The 23,893-nt window shown below is 38.3% G+C and overlaps 3 long non-coding RNA genes across 3 annotated transcripts; 2 read left to right on the top strand and 1 right to left on the bottom strand.

The window, feature by feature from the left end:
• Window positions 1-1,327: 1,327 nt before the first annotated feature.
• On the bottom strand, window positions 1,328-1,907 carry LOC131020937 (uncharacterized). Its single transcript, XR_009100809.1, has 2 exons — window positions 1,798-1,907; window positions 1,328-1,719 (listed from the first exon to the last, which is right to left on the bottom strand). It is a non-coding gene; the product is annotated as an uncharacterized LOC131020937 (long non-coding RNA).
• Window positions 1,908-5,135: 3,228 nt separating this feature from the next.
• On the top strand, window positions 5,136-6,169 carry LOC131020931 (uncharacterized). The gene is made up of 2 exons (XR_009100808.1): window positions 5,136-5,809; window positions 5,893-6,169. It is a non-coding gene; the product is annotated as an uncharacterized LOC131020931 (long non-coding RNA).
• Window positions 6,170-16,093: 9,924 nt separating this feature from the next.
• LOC131020923 (uncharacterized) lies at window positions 16,094-16,907 on the top strand. The gene is made up of 2 exons (XR_009100807.1): window positions 16,094-16,545; window positions 16,629-16,907. It is a non-coding gene; the product is annotated as an uncharacterized LOC131020923 (long non-coding RNA).
• Window positions 16,908-23,893: the final 6,986 nt, after the last annotated feature.

Genomic DNA, 23,893 nt, shown 5'->3' with positions numbered 1-23,893 from the left:
GACTTTGATGGGAGAAATGCTCAACTTGCAAGACATCAAAATATAGGGTGGAAGAAGAAAAGCATATTTTGGGATCTTCCTTATTGGAAAGATCTTTTGATTCGACATAATTTGGATGTCATGCACATTGAAAAAATGTGTTTGATAATGTGTTCAATACTGTCCTCAATGTGAAGGGGAAGACGAAAGATACAAAAAAGTCAAGAGAAGAACTGAACGTCTTTTGTCGCCGGCCTGAATTAAAGAAACTGGATGGAGCCCGACAGTATCCAAAAGCATGTTACACGCTTGAAAGGGATGAGAAGAAGATTTTACTACAATGGATACAGAGTCTTAAGTTTCCTGATGGGTACGTGTCAAATATTAGCAGATGCGTTGATTTGAACAACCTGAAGATGCACAACATGAAAAGTCACGACTGTCACGTGTTCATGCAAATACTGCTACCTGTTGCCTTTAAAGAACTTCTTCCTAAGAACGTTTGGGAGGCAATTACAGAGTTAAGTTTCTTCTTCAGAGAATTAACATCTCGCAACATCTCAATAGATGATATGGGATCGTCGACATTGACGATGACGATGAACCAGAATCAGATGATCAACCGTTAACATCTGATGACGACGATAGTGATGATGACAGTAGTTGATAATGTATTTGTTTGCACTAAGTAGTTGATAATGTATTTGTTTGCACTCAGTAGTTGATAATGTATTTGTTTGTTAACAGTAGTTGATAATGTATTTGTTTGCACCCAGTATTTGATAATGTATTTGTTTGCTTGGTTGATGGATAGTGGGGGTTATGCTGTCGAAATTTCGTTAGATTCAAGTAATTCATCATATTTTGTGTGTGTCAATGCTTATATAAATCATTTTGAAACAGGTAACATGTCTCGCCGTAGAAGTATATTTTCGTTTGCTGCATCTACTCGGTCTGATCGAGATGACCAGCCGACTGATGACACATCTGATGGGTCCGGCACAGGGATTTCTACGACTCCTGAGACCCCCCAGGCGTCTAGTAGTTCACGGGCTAGAAGGCCCATCGCCCCTCCAGCTGCCACCATCAGGGCCAACGCGCCTAGGGAAGCTCATGGGAGGATTGTCTTTCAGAGGATGCCCGATGGGTATGTATTTTAATTTAAATCATTATTTTTCGTACAACAAACAAATCCTTAAAGTATCCTTTACACAATGTTTTGATGGAGCCAGTGGGCATGGCCAAAGCCTGCACTAAAGCATTTAAGAAGGTGGATAACCCAGGCGGGTACACTTGGAGGTTGACTCCCCCGGATGTGAAGGAGTTGTACTATGCCGAATTACAGGTATGATTGAATTTATAGTGCATATAAAAATATTTGATAATCTATTGTAAAATGTTATATATTAAATTAACTATTTCATTCAACAGAAAGAGTTTTCTTGGTCGCCTGCGGACGAGCTTGAGGTCAGGGCCATGTGGGAGGTTAAAGCCAGCAAGAGGTACAGTGACATGATGAGCGACTACAAGAGGAAGCTCAGGGCTCATACTGATGCAGGTCGGGAGATGGATAGACCCGTCTGGATGTCTGCCGAATTCTGGACAGGACTCAAGGCATACTGGAGTCAGGAGGCTGTTCAGGCCGTTTCCGAGCGAGCACGTGCGAACCGGATGTCTGAGCCCGATGGACCCGGTACTGGGATCAGCAGGCACGTGGGAGGGTCTCGGTCCACTCGTGTCCTGCAGCAGAGTCTGGTTAGTAATTATCAAATAAATTCATAAGTATATATATATATATATAATATCGCAAATAATAACTTGTTTATCTTATATGCATGCATGGACAGAGCTTGGACACTGGACTTCCCCTGACTGCACAGAACTATAGCACTTTCCTCCTCCTCCACATGCGCGAGGATAGATCTTTTCTGTCACAGAGGGATGCGGACATTGATGTAAGCGGTTAATTAGTTTAATCAAATATTAGTAATTCATAGTGAAATGTATTTATTTTAATACAATTTTCAATTGTTATTTCTGAATTAGGCGGAGATTCGTCGCATTGCTGTTGAGACTGGGCGAGAGGACCGGCTGCCTGAGATCTACTTGGAGGTCGTACGGCCCGACAGGTCCCGGCTCTACGGCACTGGAAGTGCCGGTAGGAGCCAGGTTAGTAGGGGGTCTTCTCAAAGCACAGGCACTTCCATGATGTCTCAGCAGATGTATGAGACACGGATCTCCACGCTTGAAGAGCGCCTTCTGGCCGAACAAGCAGAACGTGAGGCCCTCCAGCAGCGTATGGCTGAAATCGAGGCGTTCATGAGGCGGTCGGGTCAGCTACCTTGAGCAGCACTTTATATTTTGGAACTATTAATTTAATGTTTTGGACTATGTAATTAATTCATGTTTTGGAACTATTTGTCTGAACTATGTTTTGGAACAAAATTACACTTGCACTTTCTTTTTACATTTATATATGTTATGTTGAGCAACTATTAATTTCATGTTTTCAAACAACATTACAATTAATTCGTAACAAAGTAATAAATTCAAAATAACGACGAATGGAAATAAATTCAAATTACTTATCTTATAACAAATTATCTCCTTGTTTTTTATAAAAATAAGGACGTATGGAAATAAATTCAAAATACAATAATTATCATCATAAAATACTAATGGAGTATATAAACTATATTGATTAAAAAAAATTAATTAATTAATTAATAATAATAATAAATTAATAAATAAATACTTTTGCGACATAAAAATAAAGACAAAAACGAGTTCGATCCGTAATTAACAGCATCTCATCGATATCATCTTGATATATTATAAGGTTATGAATATATATATGATTTTGTATATTGAATTAGACTTTAAATGAATTAATAGGTACTCTATATATCAATAATACGAATGTTCTGTACTGGTGACCATTCGAAATGAACTTCAAAGTTAAGCGTGCTTGACTTAGAGCACAACTAAGATGGGTGACCGACTGAGAAGTTCGTCTAAATAATAAATAATAAATAAATTACAAAAAATATTACCGGCGGTATTTTCCCGCCGGTAATTAGCAGCGGCATTTTACCCGCCGGTGAATATCAATTACCGGTGATACTCACCGCCGCCGTCCGGTGAATATCACCGGCGGCAAACCCCCCGCCAGTAATTAACGACGGCATAATGCCGCCGGTAATGTGCCGCTATTTCTCCGCCTTTCGCCGAGGACAAATAACGTGTCACGACCGCACTTGCTAAGGATAGCAAATTCGGGAAAACCGCGACTAAGGGAGGGAATTTAGGAGCGGGATTTAGAAAGGGGCATATTCGGTTTCTTGATGACTTGACTTGTATAAAGAAATCAATCGAAATATCTAGATATCAATGAAGGCCACAAGGGGACCGTACATAATATTATTCAAAGGGGTACTCAACGAGTTTGAGTACATTATTAAATAGTACATATTGTTTTGACAGATAACATAATGTCTTAGTAAAATCAGTGTTTGCAGCGGAATAATAATTTGAATATATGTATGAAGACATATACTCTACTCTGAGGTACTCATCCTAGATTGACAGAAGCTCCGCTCGCACACTACATCCTCGATCACAGCTCAACCTGCACATTTAAAAATACATGCAGGGCTAAGTACAAAAGTACTTAGTGGACACTTGCCGAAATTTACATACATGCATAATATTTTATTGTCAAGCCTTTCAACAGTAGTAAGATACGAGGGTTTTCCTTTAAAGACTCGTATTTACCAAACATAATATCATTTCTTTCATCAATAACCCGCGCAGGTATTTTATATCATTAATCACCATATCAGTAACTCGTGCCGAGAGGGAGGCCTCCCTCTACGGACACTATGATCGGCCAACCCGCTAGATGACTCACGATCACAAGGTGTACACTAATTCCGAAGGGATTTGCGGTCCCATCCAGAATCCGAATTCGATTAACATCAGATAGGCAATTAATAATAAAACATAAAGCATTTAGGCATTGACAATATCATTTAAATTCATAAGCATAAAGTCTTAACAATTCTAATATATAATTTTAGTTTATACGTAGAAAGCCCACCTGAATAGCAGACTCACGGTTTAGCTCTAACTCTGGTGCTTGACCTTTAATCCGAGAAAATAAAATAAGATTCTAATTCTCGAAAAATCTCAATAAATGAGGATGCGTGAAATGATTATGCATGACTCATATTCCTTTAATTAAATTATGAGATGCTAATCCTATTTAAGGAATTAAAGCTCGTCTTATGAGGTCGGATTATTAATCTTTAATAATCTACTCATCTTAAAATAATCTAATTCACTTACTAATTAATAATTAGTAAGTCTTAAAATTTTCTCTAATTAAACTTAATAGAATAATTATGAAGACCCAATTAAAATAAAATAATCAAGGCCCAAAAGGAATTTAATTCGAGCCCAAAAGAATAAATTCGAAGCTCAGTGCATTAATAATATTAGGCCCAACATCAATTTATTTCTAGAGCCCAACAAATGAGGCCCAAGATAATAAAATCATGAAGCCCAATAAGTGAGCCCATCATCACCCTTAAAAATTAGTAAATTATAATATTAATCTTATCTCGTCAAAACCTTAGACTCAAAACATTATCACATAACTATCATTTAGGTTCGAAACTATTTATTCGAACATCAACATGCGCATTAATCATAACTCGTTCTATTTATGTCATCAAGTCAAATATTTCGTCATTTAAAAACAAAACCTATAATATTACATAGATAAATTATATCATCATAGATCATGCTTTCTCATACATAAAACAATTTAATCATTTTCAAATAATCCATATTAATAAGTCATTTGAAAAGAAATAAGAATTTAACTCAAAATATTTTATTTTAAAAGTTCATTTGTAAATAATCAAATGGAAGACTCCATTTAAATAATTAATTTAAGAGGTTAATATATAATTAAATTAATCAAGCTCAATTTAAATTAATAATTAAGAGCTCAAATAATTTAAATAGATATAAGCCCAAATTAATTAGATAAATTAAGTCTATCATGTTTTTCTTTGAATAAGGCCCAAACAATTTAATTAAAATAGGTCCAAATCCTTTAATTAAAAGAAGCCCATCAGTTAATTAAATAAGGGCCCAAACACTTATTAAAATCGGCCCAAGTCTCGGCCCAAACAATTAATAAAATCGGCCCAAACAATTTAATTAAATTGGCCCAAGAGTTTAATTAAATCGGCCCAAGAATTTAATTAAATCGGCCCAAACAATTAAAAAAAATCGGCCCATACCCGGCCCAAATCCTAACCTAAATATACACACACACTAAATACACTCAAACACACACATAACACAAGCTGCGCCCCATCTCTCCTTTCTCACTCTCTCTCTCGCCTTTCCCTCTCTGTTCGGCTGAGGGCGGCGCCGCCTCCGGCGCGCCGCCTCGCCGTCGCCTCCTCCCCTCCTCTCCTTCGGCCACCGCGACCAGCCACCAGGTGTCGCCACCCTCGACTCCCTCGCTCCCTCGGCCGCTGGAACCAGGCGCAGCAGCGCGACCACGCCGCCGCTGTCATCTCCTCCGCCTCTCCTCCACGGCAGATCCGCCGCCGCCGTTCAACGCCACGGCCACCCCTTGTTCTCCCTCTCTCTCTGTCCCTAACTCTCAACTTCATCTCGATCTCTCTCTCTAACCTCACTGCCACACACGCCGGCAGACACGGCGTAAGCCGCGCCGCCGCGTCGCCCTCCCTCTCGCTGGCTGCACAGGCCCACGGCCGTGGAGGAGCCGCCGTCGCCGGAGACAGCCCAGGTAAACCCTAAGTTTCCCCTTCTCCTTTCATTTTTTTTTTAAAACTTGAAGCTAAAAACCCCCTCTTCTTTCATTTTTGGCAGATCGGAACCACGGCAGGTTCACCGCCGCCGCTCCGTCGCCGGCGACGAGCCACCGCGGCTGCCGCCTCCCTCTGATCTCGACTCACACACACACAGTAGAGTCAGCCCCCCCCTTCAAAGGTTTCAAGCCTCAAATTCAGTCGAACACTTAGTACATAGGATTTGAGCAAAAATCAAATACTGTAATTGCTTAATGAAATCTGAAATTCTTTTCTTGAAACTGAACTAGTCTGTAAATTTCAGTTCATATGTGCATATGTAAACATGTTGTGAAATATCAGAACAGCCGTATGAATTGGTATGAATTGGTGGTTCCCTGAGGGTGATGATACCTTGAGTAGGTGGATAATAGTCTCTGCAGATATTGTATATCACAAAAATTAGGAATCAATTTGGGAAGAGAATGGAAAGATGCAGAAATTTCTTTGTTGCATTACCTTAAAATTGGCTGTGAAATTGGGCTGCAGTAGTTGAAAATGGTGGTGTGAGAATGGTGAAAGTGGCTGTGGTTTTAAAGAAAAATGGGGTGGTTTGGATGGATGAGGATTGTGGAATTTTTCAACTTACAGGTATGAACCCCTTTCAGCCTGCATGTATGACTGAAGAATTTCTTCAGCATGCGCTCAAAATTCTTCAGCATGCTTAGGATTCAGCATGCTTAGGATTATATATGTAATAAAATATCTAAGAGATTAATATATTAATTATATGGTTCCAAACTCATTTAAATACATTAAGACATATAAGCCTAATTCTTATTGAAGCATAAAAATCCATTTGAGCTTGCTTCTAACATAAATTAAATTACTCATGGGCTTAAGTAAACAATCGATAAAAGATTCATATTTAACACTTCAGTGTTAAATTCTCCACAATAAATTAATGGACTCAAAATATATTTTGAGTGCATCATCTATAAAAATAAAAAATAAATAAATCATCACATATATAAATTATCAAATTCATATAAGTTCGTATTTTATTAATGGATGCTGAACTCTAATTACCATAATAAATCCTTAAATCAGTAATTAAAAGTATATAATCCTTAATAAAAAGTCGGGTCATTACATACTATCCCCCTTAAAAGAAATTTCGTCCCGAAATTTGCATACCTATGTGAAAAGTTCTGGGTATTTTTCTTTCATCTGGTCCTCAAGTTCCCACGTTGCTTCTTCCGGTCCATGGTGTCTCCACAGTATTTTGACTGACGCGATCGATTTATTTCTTAACTCTTGCACCTTTCGGTCCAAAATGGCTTCAGGTTTTTCCTCGTACGTCAAGTCTGGGTTAAGAATCATTTCATCTTGGTGAATCACGTGTTTGGGGTCAAACACGTACCGTCTCAGCTGTGACACGTGGAACACATTGTGGACGTTTCCAAAGCTAGGTGGCAGTGCCAACCTATACGCTACGGGACCTATTCTTTCAAGGATCTCATAAGGTCCTACAAAACGGGGTCTCAACTTACCCTTAACACCGAATCTAACGATCCCTTTCGAGGGTGATATTTTAAGGAAAACCTTGTCTCCAATCTTAAATTGTAGTTCAGTTCGTCGGGTATCAGCATAAGACTTCTGTCTGTCCTGAGCCTCTTTAATTCTTGCTCTAATCTGGCGGATGGTCTCAATCATCTCGCTTACTGCATCTGGCCCAAGGATTTTTCTTTCACCTACCTCATCCCAGTAAAGTGGTGATCTACACTTCCTTCCATACAGCGCCTCATAAGGTGCCATATCAATGGTTGCCTGGTAACTATTGTTGTAGGCGAATTCGATTAACGGCAGCACTGATTCCCAACTTCCTCCTCGGTCTAGCACCACTGTCCTCAACATATCTTCAAGGGTCTGAATTGTCCTTTCTGATTGTCCATCTGTTTGAGGGTGAAAGGCGGTGCTAAAGTTTAATCTCGTTCCCAACTCTTTCTGCAAACTGATCCAAAATCTAGAAGTAAATTTTGAATCTCTATCTGAAGTAATGGATATTGGTATTCCATGTAGCCGTACAATCTCACGAATGTACAGTTGGGCTAGTTTCTCCGATCCATGGGTAATTGGAATCGGTATAAAATGAGCGCTCTTTGTGAGACGGTCTGCTATTACCCAAATAGCTGTGTTGCCCCTATTTGTCTTGGGTAAACCCGTCACGAAATCCATCGCTATGTGCTCCCACTTCCATTCTGGGATTTCCAATGGCTGTAATTTCCCATATGGTCGTTGATGTAAAGCTTTCACTTGCTGGCATGCAAGGCAACGCTCTACAAACGAGGCTATATCTCGTTTCATCCCGTCCCACCAAAACTTCTGTTTTAGATCTTGGTACATTTTGGTACTCCCGGGATGAGCGGTATAGGGCGTGTCATGAGCTTCACTCATGATCTCGTTTCTGAGTTCCTCGTTATGGGGAACACACAATCTTCCTTCAAAAAGAACTGCGTTATCCGTTGCCTCTTGGTAGCCTCCTGGCGTGCCTGTTCGGATCTTGAGACGAACTTTTTCCAAGCTCTCATCCGCTCTCTGGGCACTGACGATCCTTTCTCTGAGGTCTGGGACGGCTACTAGAGTTGCAATAATTGCTCTTGTCGTTGCCGGTGGCTGAACCACTTCTATCTTCAATTTGTCAAAATCCCTTACAAGCGTGTCCTCTTGAGTGAGAAGAAGTCCTAACTCGGATTGAGTTTTACGACTTAGAGCATCAGCTACTACATTAGCTTTTCCCGGGTGGTAGTTGATACCGCAATCGTAATCCTTCACGAGCTCGAGCCATCTTCTCTGTCTCATGTTCAAGTCTTTCTGCTCAAAAAAATACTTAAGACTTTTGTGATCAGTGAAGATTTCACATCTAACTCCGTATAGATGGTGTCTCCAAATTTTCAAAGCGTGCACAATTGCTGCCAGTTCCAGATCATGAGTGGGGTAGTTCAATTCATGTGGCCTTAGTTGTCGCGAGGCGTAGGCAATGACCTTTCCTTCTTGCATCAACACACAACCTAGCCCATTTTTTGGACGCGTCTGTGAAGATCACGTATTCTTTATCGGCTGCTGGAACTGCTAGCACTGGTGCAGTTGTCAATTTCTTCTTCAGCTCTTGGAAGCTGGCTTCACACTCTTCGTTCCACTTATACTTGATTCCTTTGCGAAGTAATTGCGTCATTGGTCTCGCTATTTTAGAGAATCCTTCGATGAATCTCCGGTAGTATCCCGCCAAACCTAAGAAACTCCGGATTTCATTAGGTGTGGTTGGTGATTTCCACTCGCGCACTGCTTGCACCTTGGCGGGGTCCACCTTGATTCCATCTGCTGATACGATGTGCCCTAGAAACATTACTTCTTTCAACCAAAATTCGCACTTGCTGAATTTGGCGAACAACTTCTCCGTCTTTAATGTCTCCAGGATGATTCTCAAATGATTTTCATGCTCTTGTTCATTCTTAGAATAGATGAGAATATCATCTATAAATACTAAGACAAATTTGTCTAAGTATGGATGGAAAACTCGATTCATGAGGTCCATGAATACTGCCGGTGCATTGGTTAGACCAAATGGCATGACAATGAATTCATAGTGACCATATCTTGTGCGGAAAGCGGTCTTAGATATATCCTCTGGTCTGATCTTCAGTTGATGATAACCAGACCTTAAATCTATTTTTGAGAATACACTGGCTCCTTTGAGTTGATCGAACAAATCATCTATCCTTGGAAGAGGGTATTTGTTTTTAAGCGTCAGTTTGTTCAACTCTCGATAATCAATGCACATCCTCATGGTTCCATCTTTCTTCTTGACAAAGAGTACAGGCGCTCCCCAAGGCGAGACACTGGGTCTGATGAAACCCAAGTCCAAGAGTTCCTGTAGTTGCACCTTCAATTCTTGTAGTTCCTTTGGGGCCATCCTGTACGGTGCCTTTGATACTGGGGCAGATCCAGGTTCTAGATCAATGGTGAAATCTAGTTGCCTGTCTGGAGGTAGTCCTGGCAATATTTCAGGAAAAACTTCTGGAAAGTCTCGTACTATTGCCACATCTTCCACCTTCTTGTCTTCACTAGCTTCCCCGTTTAGGTAGACGAGATAAGCTGTGCTTCCTTCCTTCATCATCTCTTTTCTGGCTTGTAATGCGGATATCACTGGTACTCTTTTCTTCATACCTATGCCGTGAAATTCCGTCGGTTCCTTTCCAGGTGGTCGAATAGAAATTTTTCGTTCACTACAAAGGATGGTGGCGTGATTCTCAGCTAGCCAGTCCATTCCTAAGATTATATCTACATCCCACATGAGCAGAATATTAAGATTGTTCGCTACCATCTTAAGTTCTCCTATTTCAAATTCTACGTTCGAGCAAACATGTGTGGTGGTAGATCTTCCTCCTGAGGGTGTAGTGATTCTTAAGGCACACTTAGCTCGTTCTGATTCGATTTCTAAGGTATCTACGCAAGGGGCAGATATAAAAGAATGCGAGGCACCAGTATCGAACAGAATCATTATGGAAAAACCTTTAAGCTTGCCCATACCTGCCAGGTTTCCCTGGTTTTTCTCGGGCTGGTTTTGGGTGAGAGCAAAGGCTCTTGCCTGCTGCGGCAATGGTTGTTGCCGCCTCTGTTGCTGTTGGCGTTGTTGGTGCTTGTGTTGGTATTGCTGCTGGTATGGCTGTTGTTGGCGGGGCTGGTATTGGTATTGCTGCTGGTATGGCTGTTGTTGGCGGGGCTGGTGTTGCCCTTGAACTGCTTGCAGGGGCTGGGCATAAGTGGCCCTGATTGCCGCGCCCTGCTGTTTGTTGGGGCATTGTGAGGAGTAGTGGCCCTTCTGGCCACACGTGTAGCAACTGTCAGTTCCAGCCCTACAGACACCACGATGTGGTTTGTGGCATTTTGGACAAAGGGGAACTTCATTTTGTCTTTGGCTGCCTCCAGCTGGGGCAGGACCCTGTTGCTTCCCTTGTCCTTGTTGCTGATATTGTCCCAACGGCGCACTTCCTTGCCATGGCCTCTTGTTAGTCTGGTTTTCATTTCCTCTATGGTCGTTCCAGTTGCGCTTCCCTTTAAAGTTCTGAGGGCGTGCAGGTGGGTTGGCTGGCGCTGAGGTCTGTGGCGGAGCCAACCTTTCTACTGGCATCGCAGCTTCGATGTCCAGTGCCCTGTTCAAAGACTCAGTGTATGAGAGTCCACCATGACTAGCTAGAGTCATCCGAATCTCGTGCCTCAGACCGGCACAAAATTTCTCCGCCATTTTCTCATCAGTATCCACCTGTTGCGGAGCATAACGTGATAGATCGCAGAACTCTCTGTCATACTCTGTCACCGTCTTCTTCCCTTGTTTCAGGCTATAGAACTCAGCCTCCTTCTTCTTTCTGTAGCTCTTGGGAATATACTTATCATATAATCCCGTCTTAAAGTCTTCCCAAGTGTATGCTGCCCATTGTTCGGGAGTCAGAGTCTTTCGGCGGGCTTCCCACCAAAAGTCAGCCGATCCGGCTAGTTGGAAAGACATACACGAGAGTCGCTCTTCTTCTGTGCAGTGTAGGAAGGTGAAGATACGCTCCAAGGCGCGTATCCAAGCTTCGGCCTCGGCTGGGTCGCCTGTCCCAGTAAATGTGGGCGGATTCTGTCGAAGAAACAGTTCTTCAGTCCTTCTAGCAGGGGGTGGAGGGGGTGGGGTAGGTTCCCTATCGTTTCGCCGCCCTTCAGGTATTTCATCGCGATTTCCATCATTGTTAACGTTTCTCCTAGGGGGGCGACCTCGTTTAGGCGGCATTCTGCAAATTACAAACACCCTTTTTAATACATTCTATACAGGAATCTCTAAGGCAATTAATAAAGAACTGTTTGTTAAATTTAACTTATCATAACTCCAAAACTAATATATTAACAGGAACCGTTGCATACACAAGTCACATTATTCAAAGTTACTACATTCTTAACTGACTCGTGAAAAATAAAACCCGTAGAGAAACATAAAACATACACGGGATCGTCGTAGAAAACCCATGCTAGGGTCATTTATATCTCATGGAAAATTGTCTCATCGAGGGCTTTTACATTGTCAACCCAAAATGTAAGTAAAGTCTATCCAGTACTCCCTATGATGTACCGGCTTACTAGTTAAGCAATCACAAAAGGGTTTTTATTCACGGAACGTCCTAGAGACCAACATTTCCGTACTAATGCTAGCTAGAAATAACATAAATAAAATCATAGTCATTGGAACGAATTATAGTTTCCGGAGTACATCCACAAGCTAAAACTATCAAATTTGTGAACTCTGAGTCGCGGTACGACTGTTCCTCGGTGACGCCAGGGGGTCCTCTTCTGGATCCTCCTCGGGGTCCTCCTCCTCATCCTCCTCGGGGTCCTCCTCCTCATCCTCGCCCGGCTCCCAGCTGGGCAACGGAGTCTCTCCCTGGCCCTCGCCTGTCTCCTGCATGATCTGGGCTGAGCGGAAGATATCGTCCACAATCTCACGGATCGGATCGTCTCTGGTGCTGATCCTGGCCGTGGCACGAGGCTTGATCGGAGCTGGAGTTGGCACGGGTTCAGGACGAGTAATCCTTATCGTACCATACTGCGCTGTATCGTCATCCTCCTGCATAGGGTATTTGCCCCTATCTAGAAACTCCCTCATGTTGGCCATGACCCTGTCGACATCTGCCATGGCAGCCTCAAACCTTGCGTCTATCGTAGGTATCAGTGGTGGTGGAGGAGTAGTAGCTCGGATCGCTGAGTCAGGAGGCGATGGGAAATCCCTGCGAGCCCGTGGACGAGAAGGGCCTGTCTCGTCATCGTGCCTACCACGGCACCCTAGAACTGAGGCACGTGGTGTAGAATCTCGTGGCAAGACCATCGGAGACTCAGGGGCAGTAGCGGGTGTCTCCGCTGGCATAGGCGTCCCCACTTGTACGTAGTCTCCCGGAAGGATGTAGGGCCCTAGAGGAGCACGGCCCCACAAAGTGAAACAGATCTGAAGCTCCGCAATAAAGCTAGGGAAGTCTCCCATGAGGTCGTGGTAATCTTCTCGGCGAAAGATGTAGTGGGCAGAAATCTGTCTAGCCCATCCCTGCCACTCGGAAGGTAACAGTAAGATCAACCTCTGGATACCGTCATACCCTGATACTCCATGTGCACTCGCCTCGACCCAGTGTCTGTGAAAACCTGCGAGGAACTGTCCGAGGTTATCCCCGTGACATGGAGCATAGGTGCGGTAGGACCGCTCGACCTCCTCTGGACTAGCCCATGGGGGCAGTGGTCGTCGTCGGGTGAAAACAGTCCTCGCCATCTAACAAAGGAAGTTCTATCGTCAAAAGTAGCACACGACAAGTAACTTAAGGGGATAAGGTTCTAAATATCTAAAATCGGAAAACAAGTTTGGTTCAATAACCATAACGTGCAAAAACACCTCATCATCTAAATCTAGCATTTACACAAGCCATACAGGTTCTTAATACTTAATCACAGATTACCAATTCGACTATCGTATAGTTCTAGTGTCGTTGTTTTCCGAACTTAGGGCTTGTTATGTGATGATGATATTTTCTTAAATCTAGCAACGAGCACTAAAAGTTTCAACAAAATAAGTTCAAAAGGCCAAGCTAATTCGAGATCTCATCGTAGAAAAACACTCGAATATTTAAGCTATGCCCATGTCATCAACGTACTATTGGCGTTCGTTACGCTGTTCAATCTTCATGCTCGTGGTTTCATCATGCGACCCTTCATGTGATTCTTCTTTCTCTATTTCGACCGTCATTGTCGATGTCATCGTAACATGAAGAAAAAGAATTAAGGCATCTCCCTAAGTTCTCTTCTATGTTCCGTCGTGAGAGTGAGCATATATAACTTAACAGTTCTAAGTTCTTGTGATTCATACCATAGTCATACTTATTCATGCTTCATACATTTCAAGAAATTAACTAAATTAAAACTTGAAAGTACTTACCATAACCTCCGTTGAGCGTGACGAGATGTAGTGCCAAGCTTTTGTCAACTAGTTCAAAAGTGTATTAACTTACTTAATCTAGACTCAACTTAGAAGGAATGAGTAGTACTCAGAGCAAAAGAAATGCTCTGATACCATTCTGTCACGACCGCACTTGCTAAGGATAGCAAATTCGGGAAAACCGCGACTAAGGGAGGGAATTTAGGAGCGGGATTTAGAAAGGGGCATATTCGGTTTCTTGATGACTTGACTTGTATAAAGAAATCAATCGAAATATCTAGATATCAATGAAGGCCACAAGGGGACCGTACATAATATTATTCAAAGGGGTACTCAACGAGTTTGAGTACATTATTAAATAGTACATATTGTTTTGACAGATAACATAATGTCTTAGTAAAATCAGTGTTTGCAGCGGAATAATAATTTGAATATATGTATGAAGACATATACTCTACTCTGAGGTACTCATCCTAGATTGACAGAAGCTCCGCTCGCACACTACATCCTCGATCACAGCTCAACCTGCACATTTAAAAATACATGCAGGGCTAAGTACAAAAGTACTTAGTGGACACTTGCCGAAATTTACATACATGCATAATATTTTATTGTCAAGCCTTTCAACAGTAGTAAGATACGAGGGTTTTCCTTTAAAGACTCGTATTTACCAAACATAATATCATTTCTTTCATCAATAACCCGCGCAGGTATTTTATATCATTAATCACCATATCAGTAACTCGTGCCGAGAGGGAGGCCTCCCTCTACGGACACTATGATCGGCCAACCCGCTAGATGACTCACGATCACAAGGTGTACACTAATTCCGAAGGGATTTGCGGTCCCATCCAGAATCCGAATTCGATTAACATCAGATAGGCAATTAATAATAAAACATAAAGCATTTAGGCATTGACAATATCATTTAAATTCATAAGCATAAAGTCTTAACAATTCTAATATATAATTTTAGTTTATACGTAGAAAGCCCACCTGAATAGCAGACTCACGGTTTAGCTCTAACTCTGGTGCTTGACCTTTAATCCGAGAAAATAAAATAAGATTCTAATTCTCGAAAAATCTCAATAAATGAGGATGCGTGAAATGATTATGCATGACTCATATTCCTTTAATTAAATTATGAGATGCTAATCCTATTTAAGGAATTAAAGCTCGTCTTATGAGGTCGGATTATTAATCTTTAATAATCTACTCATCTTAAAATAATCTAATTCACTTACTAATTAATAATTAGTAAGTCTTAAAATTTTCTCTAATTAAACTTAATAGAATAATTATGAAGACCCAATTAAAATAAAATAATCAAGGCCCAAAAGGAATTTAATTCAAGCCCAAAAGAATAAATTCGAAGCTCAGTGCATTAATAATATTAGGCCCAACATCAATTTATTTCTAGAGCCCAACAAATGAGGCCCAAGATAATAAAATCATGAAGCCCAATAAGTGAGCCCATCATCACCCTTAAAAATTAGTAAATTATAATATTAATCTTATCTCGTCAAAACCTTAGACTCAAAACATTATCACATAACTATCATTTAGGTTCGAAACTATTTATTCGAACATCAACATGCGCATTAATCATAACTCGTTCTATTTATGTCATCAAGTCAAATATTTCGTCATTTAAAAACAAAACCTATAATATTACATAGATAAATTATATCATCATAGATCATGCTTTCTCATACATAAAACAATTTAATCATTTTCAAATAATCCATATTAATAAGTCATTTGAAAAGAAATAAGAATTTAACTCAAAATATTTTATTTTAAAAGTTCATTTGTAAATAATCAAATGGAAGACTCCATTTAAATAATTAATTTAAGAGGTTAATATATAATTAAATTAATCAAGCTCAATTTAAATTAATAATTAAGAGCTCAAATAATTTAAATAGATATAAGCCCAAATTAATTAGATAAATTAAGTCTATCATGTTTTTCTTTGAATAAGGCCCAAACAATTTAATTAAAATAGGTCCAAATCCTTTAATTAAAAGAAGCCCATCAGTTAATTAAATAAGGGCCCAAACACTTATTAAAATCGGCCCAAGTCTCGGCCCAAACAATTAATAAAATCGGCCCAAACAATTTAATTAAATTGGCACAAGAGTTTAATTAAATCGGCCCAAGAATTTAATTAAATCGGCCCAAACAATTAAAAAAAATCGGCCCATACCCGGCCCAAATCCTAACCTAAATATACACACACACTAAATACACTCAAACACACACATAACACAAGCTGCGCCCCATCTCTCCTTTCTCACTCTCTCTCTCGCCTTTCCCTCTCTGTTCGGCTGAGGGCGGCGCCGCCTCCGGCGCGCCGCCTCGCCGTCGCCTCCTCCCCTCCTCTCCTTCGGCCACCGCGACCAGCCACCAGGTGTCGCCACCCTCGACTCCCTCGCTCCCTCGGCCGCTGGAACCAGGCGCAGCAGCGCGACCACGCCGCCGCTGTCATCTCCTCCGCCTCTCCTCCACGGCAGATCCGCCGCCGCCGTTCAACGCCACGGCCACCCCTTGTTCTCCCTCTCTCTCTATCCCTAACTCTCAACTTCATCTCGATCTCTCTCTCTAACCTCACTGCCACACACGCCGGCAGACACGGCGTAAGCCGCGCCGCCGCGTCGCCCTCCCTCTCGCTGGCTGCACAGGCCCACGGCCGTGGAGGAGCCGCCGTCGCCGGAGACAGCCCAGGTAAACCCTAAGTTTCCCCTTCTCCTTTCATTTTTTTTTTAAAACTTGAAGCTAAAAACCCCCTCTTCTTTCATTTTTGGCAGATCGGAACCACGGCAGGTTCACCGCCGCCGCTCCGTCGCCGGCGACGAGCCACCGCGGCTGCCGCCTCCCTCTGATCTCGACTCACACACACACAGCAGAGTCAGCCCCCCCCCCTTCAAAGGTTTCAAGCCTCAAATTCAGTCGAACACTTAGTACATAGGATTTGAGCAAAAATCAAATACTGTAATTGCTTAATGAAATCTGAAATTCTTTTCTTGAAACTGAACTAGTCTGTAAATTTCAGTTCATATGTGCATATGTAAACATGTTGTGAAATATCAGAACAGCCGTATGAATTGGTATGAATTGGTGGTTCCCTGAGGGTGATGATACCTTGAGTAGGTGGATAATAGTCTCTGCAGATATTGTATATCACAAAAATTAGGAATCAATTTGGGAAGAGAATGGAAAGATGCAGAAATTTCTTTGTTGCATTACCTTAAAATTGGCTGTGAAATTGGGCTGCAGTAGTTGAAAATGGTGGTGTGAGAATGGTGAAAGTGGCTGTGGTTTTAAAGAAAAATGGGGTGGTTTGGATGGATGAGGATTGTGGAATTTTTCAACTTACAGGTATGAACCCCTTTCAGCCTGCATGTATGACTGAAGAATTTCTTCAGCATGCGCTCAAAATTCTTCAGCATGCTTAGGATTCAGCATGCTTAGGATTATATATGTAATAAAATATCTAAGAGATTAATATATTAATTATATGGTTCCAAACTCATTTAAATACATTAAGACATATAAGCCTAATTCTTATTGAAGCATAAAAATCCATTTGAGCTTGCTTCTAACATAAATTAAATTACTCATGGGCTTAAGTAAACAATCGATAAAAGATTCATATTTAACACTTCAGTGTTAAATTCTCCACAATAAATTAATGGACTCAAAATATATTTTGAGTGCATCATCTATAAAAATAAAAAAAAAATAAATCATCATATATAAATTATCAAATTCATATAAGTTCGTATTTTATTAATGGATGCTGAACTCTAATTACCATAATAAATCCTTAAATCAGTAATTAAAAGTATATAATCCTTAATAAAAAGTCGGGTCATTACATAACGGCGGTACCTACCGCCGTTAATTACCGGCAGCGTGTTTTGCCGCCGGTAATAGTGTTAACGACGAGAAAATTACCGGCGGCGAGACGCGGCCGGTAATGCCCCCGGTAGACTAATTTCCGGCGGCCGTCCCCTCATTACCGACGGCAAAACGCCGCCGGTAATCTCCGGTTTTTTTGTAGTGGGTGTTAAATGATTGTAGATATCTACGACCACAGTTCTAAAACCGTTCTATAACAACAAATTTTTTCCTAGGGTTATAGTTTTAAACATTTGCGAGTATATTTCTTGTAGTGGGTCATGGATTTTCTACCATACCTCTGGAAGTTAAAAATTTTAGTACTCGACAAAAAAAAGAAATTGTGACCGGCTAGCTAGATATTCTTGCTTTGTCTTTCTTGAAATTAGGCTTACTAGCTACCATTTCATAGCTGTCACATAATATTTTGGTGCACAAGCAGTCCAACATCGAAAAATAATGATTGCTACCATGCACCCTACCCTATCATTTTTAAAGGGCAACTAAAATATTTTGGAGTATGTAGGTTGGTACTACTTAAGAAGAGAGTATATTTTAATGGAAACAAGATTAACTATAGTTTCTTGGCTTTATATTCTGATGTACAAGCAGCATTACGTTTACGTGAAATTAATGATTGCTCCCATGCACCCTGCCTTATCATTTTTAGAGGGGAAGTAAATACTGGTAGTATTTTTATTATTTTTCCTCCACAATAAATATGATATTTTTATTTTGATAGGGTGCGGTTATAGTGAGAACCACAATTATCGTGAGAACATAAGAACCAATAAAATTACTGCATCTGCTATACAAATTAATGCATCCGCTATTAAATTTAATGCATCCGAAAAAAATAATTTTTTTGCTCCCTTCAGGATTCGAACCCAGCACCTGCATCCATCCACCAAAATGATGCATCCACCGTAGATCTTGATGATCGAATGGCTTAAAATGGTTCTCCATTCTTATTTTATTAGTGGTTCTTATTTGAACTTCTCCCTATTTTGATATCTATATATATATATATATTCAACTTTATTTTTATACTTAATATTTATAAAAAAAATACATCTCACATACTATTTATTAATTGTCTAACAAATCAATTTTCTGGATCCATTTCTCTACCTTATACACATTAATTTCGTAACATTTTCTTAAAAATTGTGCCAACCAATTCATGCCACATTTTTTCTTCAAACATGTGTCGTCCAATACATACCACACTTATCATGGACAAAAGAAGTAATATATGTTAGTACTACTTAAACAAGATATATTTTAATTGCAAAAAATTGTGTTCATACATGCTAATGAAATTCAATTAGAGTGAATTAATTTCAATTATAATTTATTACTATAGTTAATCAAAATTTAATAATAACAACAATTTAATTTGTGTAGATATTGTGCATCCAGATGCACCGAAACATGCCTCTATTTTGAATTACTCCCTCATTCCCGTAAAAGTGTGCATAATTGTTGGTGACATGAGTTTTAATAAATGTTATGTGAGTGTGTTTTTAATGGAAGAAGGGGGCCTATACTTTTATTAGTGAAAGAAGGAGTTCAAAAAAGAAAAAGTGCACATTTTTGTGGAACGTCTTAAAATGGAAAAGAGTGCACACTTTCATGAGACGAGGGAATAGAAGATAGGTAGTAGATGTTGTCTTGTGAAAATGAGACTATACAAGGTGTAGACATGAGTTTGGCTTTCATTCAAGGTCAATTAATTAATTGAGCCTAATCGTCTTATATATAGCATTCCATATATTTCATCTTTTTATATTTTTCTTTTTATATACATTTTTCGAATGAATGTAGTATATAGAAAAGAACATATATAGTGTGAAAATATTACCTAGAGTCCATAGGAAATCACAAAATGATTAAAGTCTGAATCGACACGCGTTAAAATTTTCTAAAGAAAAATAAAAAAGCTCTAGTGTAAAAAGATCATTCGAAAAAAAATCATTTTGAATAAGCAAGATTGACTATAGTTTGCTCTAAAAAAAGGATAAAATGTTTTGGAGTATGTGGGTTGGTACTACGTACTTAAAGAAGATAGTAGGATATTTTAATGGAAACAAGATTGACTATATATAGTTTGCTCTAAAAAAAAAACAGATTGACTATAGTTTTTTGGGTAAATATCACTTTAAACCCCAAACTATTTCCGCATTATCAATTATACCCTGAACTATTGAAAATAATTTTTTTAACCTTCAACTATTAAGTTTGTATCACTTATACCCCGTGTCCATTTTCCGGCGCCGAAAAACTGACATGGCTCGCCGGATCGCCAAAGTGTATTTTAATTTTTTTTTTAGAATGATGTGGCATTTCAACCATTAAAATGATGTGGCATTTTCAGCCATTAATTTTTTTAAAAAAATACACATTTACATTAAAATGATGACACCATCTATTTCCAAAGAAACATCACACAAAAAGAACATAAGAGGTGCAGCCATCATTTAAAAGGAACAAGGCGATGATTTTTTTTTTTTTTTAAACAAGACGAAGCTCAATGGATAAAAAGAACAGAAAAAAGATAAGCGATTGACACCCATATTTGCTTGAATGTGTAATCGATTAACGGCTTCGAATCTGAAAGTGTGCTAAGAGAAGCGATTGACACCGATATTCGCTTAAATAGATTGACACTCAGATTTAGAATAACTTGTGTCGAATATAAACTTAATCGATTGACGGCATCGTGATGAAATGGTGTTCTTGATTGTTCTTAATTTGTTTCTGCGTATTGGAGGTGGAGTTGGAGTTTGTATTAAATTTTTTTTTTTTTTTTGGTTTTTAAGCTGAGCACACCACCTGCTCGATACAATGCCTACGCGAAAGATTTTTGGATATTCACTACTAGAAAACGACACAAATAAAAGAGTTTTGAATCATGAATGATAATCGCACTCACCGATCGTATGTATCACGCAACACTATAAGCATTCTTATTGTTGGAGATACAGACGAATCTTGGATGGGAGTGAAATCTCTCAATTTTAGGGTTCTTAAAATTAGGTTGTGTTTTTCTTCTTAATTCCAAGAGTGACGATTTGTTTTAGGGAATGAAGATGTTATTTTTGGTGTTAAAGGAATTTTATATTTATTTTATCCACTCCAAAAACTTAATAGATAGGCGTGTCATCATTTTTTTTAGGCGAGGTGTGTCATCATTTTAATGTAAATGTGTATTTTTTTTTTAATTTTAATGGCTGAAAATGCCACATCATTTTAATGGTTGAAATGCCACATCATTCTAAAAAAAATAAATTAAAATACACTTTGGCGATCCGGCGAGCCACGTCAGTTTTTCGGCGCCGGAAAATGGACACGGCTATAAGTGATATAAACTTAATAGTTGAAGGTTAAAAAAACTATTTTCAATAGTTCAGGGTATAATTGATAGCGCGGAAATAGTTTAAGGTTTAAAGTGATATTTACCCTAATTTCTTAGCTGTCGCATTATATTCTGGTGCACAAGCAGCATAACGGGAAATTAATTATTGCTCCCATGCACCCTGCCCTATCATTTTTAAAGGGTAAGTAAAATATATTCCCTACATCCATGTTACCAGTAGTCTTTTTATTATTCTTCGTCCACAATAAATAAGATATTTTTATTTTGATATATATATTTTTTTATTTTTAACTTTATTTATGCTTAATATATATAAAAAATACATTTCACAAATTATTTATTAATTGCCTAACAAATCAATTTTCTGGGTTCATTTCTCTACTTTATACATATTTCGTAACATTTTCTTAAAAAATTGTGTCCTCCAATCCTACCACACTTATCATGGACAAAATGAGTAATATATGTTGGTACTACTTAAAGAATATAATATTTTTAATGGCAAAAAATTGTGTCCATACATTAATCTAATGAAATTCAATTAGAGTGTATTAATTTTTAATTATAATTTATTACAATATCTAATAATAATAATAATAATAATAATAATAATAATAATAATAATAATAATTTAAGTTGTGCAGATATTGTGCATCCAGATGCGCCGAAACATGCCTCTATTTTGAATTAGAAGATAGGTAGTAGATGTTGTCTTATCTTATAAAAAGGAGGCTATCTATACTATATTAAAACAGCAGTTTTCAATTAGAAATTGATTTCAAATCAATTTCAATGGCAATTTTGTGATTTCTTACAAAAGTAATGACTTATTGTATATATTCAAAAATTAAGTAACTAACTCAATTAAAATTGCATAACCCATAATTTTTTAAAAAATGCACACCCCACGTTTAAAAAGAAAAATTGCATAACCCACGTTTATAATTCCATAATAAATTATTGTTTATATGTGTGTATATACACAATTTATAAGGCACTGGTTATAAATAATTTATAAATTTATATTTATATAATAATTTATAATATATTAAGAAGATAATTTTCAATTTCAAATTGATTTCAAAATTAATAAGTGACAATTTTGTAGTTATAAAAAATTGAAGTTTTATTTGTACAATATAATTTTTTCTTTGTGTTCTTATTTTTTAATATTATTTATTTCTAAAATTGTGAAATTAAAATTATTTATAAAATATATCAAATTAAATATCATGATAAGAGCATTAATTTGATATATTTTATGTAAATATTTGATTTAAAATGGAGAGTTATATTTATTTAAAGATTAATGATTTTTAAAAATTCTATCTCATCTCTCCTCTTTTTTTGAATAAATCATTTTTTCTATTTTATTCTTTTTACTTATTATTTATGCCTTTTCACAATATCAATTTTTATTATTGTGAATTTTTCTTTGTTTTTTTATTTTTTTAATATTCAACTCAAATATATTAAGTTAAAATTAATTTTTTTCTTATATTTAATTGAGCTGGTATCAATTTATATATATAAAAATATAAAAATGTTTTCCGTGCATTGCACGGGGTGCAAATGCTAGTATAAGTTGTAGACATGAGTTTGGCTTTCATTCAAGGTCAATTGATTGAGCCTAATCGTCTTATAAATAGCATTCCATATTTTGCCAAAATTATCTTCTTCTTTTTTACAATTTTCTTTTTATATACATTTTTTGAATGACCTAGAGTTCATAGGAACATCACAAAATGATTAAAGTCTCAAATATGAATTGAGACGCGTTAAAATTTTCTAAAGAAAAATAAAAAAGCTCTAGTGGAAAACGGTCATTAGAAAAAAAAATCATTTTCAAAAAGCAATTAAATAAATCTAGAGTAAATAGTAAGTATGACATCCGTCTATCAACCACCCAATTACAGGTTCCGATCCGTATCTATATTAGCTGAGGCATAAGTAACTTTTATTCCTACTCGAAAAATATGAGATATTTTTAAATTGTGTATGAGATCATTACTCACACAAATATAAAAAAATTACTTACACAAAAGTAGAAAAATTATACCGTACGTAGACGGGATTGAACTCAAGATCTCTTATAAAAGAGAGTCTTTGGGTGCCTCAACTCTGCTTCTTGAGCTAAGTCTTATTTACCACTCGAGTGAATTTTAAGACGTCAAGGAACTGCAATTGTGAACAAACTCAATCACATAGTATATCTAAAAAAACATGTAATGCCGTTGCCTTAATCAGTTCTTGCGGTCCTAAAATTATAGGCACGTATTAGCGAGCTATAATTGCATTATCCGCTTAATTTATTTATATTTTTGATAGATATCTATTAAAATTAAATGCTAATTATTTCTCAGGCTCATCAAGTTCGATAAATTTTTATTGCAATTTAATAGCATCCAATAATCCCTTTAATGAAATTTTAAAATTGTTATCCACCCAACATTATTTTAAGGGTTAAGGTACAGATACCCCCTAAACTTGACCCCCCTAGAACGTATACCTCCCATTCTCCAACTTGATACAAATTGCCCTCCAAACTCGATGGAAAGTATACAACTAACCCCAGCCCACAGACGGACGTTAGACGCCGTCCAGAAAATAATTTTTTTTATTTTTTATTTTTAGTGGGCCTCACTCCTCTCTCTCTCTTCTCCACGGCCATTGTCATCAATCTACCACCAGAAAGCAAGCTTTGAATCTCCAATCAAAAATCGGAATGACATCGTCCTCTCTGTTCGACGGAGGGAGCGTAATGGGAGAGAGATATCTCCCCTTCTTCTTCTT

The sequence above is a fragment of the Salvia miltiorrhiza genome, chromosome 1 (genome assembly GCF_028751815.1).
Source record: "Salvia miltiorrhiza cultivar Shanhuang (shh) chromosome 1, IMPLAD_Smil_shh, whole genome shotgun sequence".
NCBI lineage: Eukaryota > Viridiplantae > Streptophyta > Magnoliopsida > Lamiales > Lamiaceae > Salvia > Salvia miltiorrhiza.
Note: the sequence above shows the minus strand (reverse complement) of the source record. Positions and strands in the feature narration are given on the sequence as shown.